At 44.8% G+C, this 2,210-nt stretch overlaps 1 long non-coding RNA gene across 1 annotated transcript in view; it reads left to right on the top strand.

Annotated features, from left to right (window-relative positions):
• The window catches only part of LOC101847835, a 17,228-nt gene extending 15,744 nt beyond the window's left edge, over window positions 1–1,484 (top strand). The window contains exon 2 of the long non-coding RNA XR_001185171.2: window positions 1,094–1,484. This is a non-coding gene — a long non-coding RNA (uncharacterized LOC101847835). The remainder of the gene's footprint in view (window positions 1–1,093) is intronic.
• Window positions 1,485–2,210: the final 726 nt, after the last annotated feature.

The raw sequence follows: 2,210 nt of genomic DNA, 5'->3' as shown, positions 1-2,210 counted from the left end.
GAGAGAGAGAGAGAGAGAGAGAGAGAGAGAGAGAGAGAGAGAGAGAGAGAGAGAGAGAGCACCAGTGACAATCGGTAGTCGTAAGTAGCCGCGGTCTGATCACCCTGATCCCACAGTTCCGCAGGTTTTGACAGAAGTTTAAGCGGACTTTACTAGATCTATATGTTTAAATCATTTTTATAAAATTTTAAAAACAAAATAAAGATCTTAATTCAACCCTTATGAGAAGTTATAAATAAAATGCTTGTTTTTTATCTAGATATACGTTGGTGGTTGGCGGGTGCTCTGGTGTGGTTTGCTTCTTCTTTCCTATCAAACAAACATACATCGTCATTATCTCCCCTTCTTCTTTTTTATGTTTGTTACTCTCTTGTAACACCTCTAATCTCTGGCGCTCATATTATGACCTTATGCAGTTGCGAGCGCCGTAAACCCTCTACTAAAACTAAAAACTTTACATTGATATTATATTTCTCTCTCTTCGATCTCTTTTGAAGAGCGGGAACTCTAACTATTTCGTAGTGGACGCAGGTGACCCGAGTTCGATTCACGAGTAGCGAGAAATTTCTACGGAGCATTTCGGTCTTTCTGCTTGGGTGTTGACCCTCTTAACCCGGTTTTTCCCTGACGACAAACAGTGTCGGAGGGCCCCGCCTCCTCAATAATCTAATATGTACCGAGTGGACGCAAAAACATTTATTAAAAGATTTAATTTAAAAAAAAGTAAGTCCACACTATTTCATCATTCCAACACACCTAGAAATTGGTACCGAGCGTAAACCTGAGAATTTCGTTATTTTTCTTTCCTTTTATTTTCTTATTCTCTTTCCCTCTTTGTATTATGTCTCTTTCGATATCACGCTTTTTGTTGTTATGTATATATTTATCATGTATACGCAAGATTCCAAAGGTTTGGGGGAAGGGTTGCGGTTTTAGAAATAACAGAAGAATTGCGCGAAAGAGCATGCCATTTCATTACGAAGACATTCCGTGAATCTGGAAGAAGACTTTAATTCAATTTGGGGGGGGGAAATAGAAAGAAAGCAATTGTGAAGTCTGAAACGAGCGTGTTTTCTCACCGTTCATTTTCTAGGTTAATGACCTAGACATTTTGTGACAGTAGTGAAGGGAAGGTGAGGAAGGAAGGGGTGCGCAACGTATGCAGCAGCATGTGCCCCTAAATACCCCCGTCCATTATTTCTGGAGGCGCCGTGAAGACATTCGCTATAACGTCACGCCTCGTTGGAAGAAAAACAGGATAAGGCACAAGCCTCGGGGATTGGATTCTGAAACCCCACGAGTCCGAGAGAGAAAGAAGGGAGAGAGGAGAGACGGAGAGGGAGAGGGATAGAGAGAGGAAGAGAGCGAGAGAGAGAAAATATTTCTGAAGAAAGAAGCAGGGACTGTTATGACATGTCACCCGAAGCTTTTGGAAGGTAAGAGCGACGGAGATAGAGCGAGAGATCCAGAGAGATAGAGAAAAGGAGAGAGAAGGAAAGAGAGAGAGATAGATAGAGAGAGAGGGCTTGGGATTACTGAAGGAGAACAGTGGAAGGTCACGGCGACCTGACGTTAGGAGGAGATAAAGTACAAGAGGAGTGTGTCAGGAGGAGATACAGTACACGAGGAGTGTGTCTGTAGGAGATACAGTACAACAGGAGTGTGTCGGTAGGCAATACAGTACAACAGGAGTGTATCAGTAGGAGCTACAGTACAGGAGGAGTGTGTCTGTAGGAGATACAGCACAACAGGAGTGTGTCGGTAGGAGATACAGTACAGGAGTGTATCCGTAGGAGATACAGTACAACAGGAGTGTGTCTGTAGGAGATACAGCACAACAGGAGTGTGTCGGTAGGAGATACAGTACAGGAGTGTATCAGTAGGAGATACAGTACAACAGGAGTGTGTCTGTAGGAGATACAGTACAACAGGAGTGTGTCGGTAGGAGATACAGTACAGGAGTGTGTTGGTAGGAGATACAGTACAGGAGTGTGTCTGTAGGAGATACAGTACAACAGGAGTGTGTCGTTGGAATAGAGGCGGCCAGGTGTGTGGTGTCGTGGGAAGTAGCGTCGTCGGAGCCCTCGGCGAGATCTGAGGCCGGCGGGCGGAAGTATGCGGATGACCAGGGGTCAGTTGAGGACACAGACGCAGACACCTGGAGTTGTTGGACCTTGACAGGTAAGGCTTGCACTGGCGTGAACGTTGGG

Source organism: Aplysia californica, unplaced genomic scaffold, assembly GCF_000002075.1.
Source record: "Aplysia californica isolate F4 #8 unplaced genomic scaffold, AplCal3.0 scaffold00528, whole genome shotgun sequence".
Classification (NCBI taxonomy): Eukaryota; Metazoa; Mollusca; class Gastropoda; order Aplysiida; family Aplysiidae; genus Aplysia; species Aplysia californica.
This window is presented reverse-complemented; position numbering and strand designations above follow the sequence as displayed.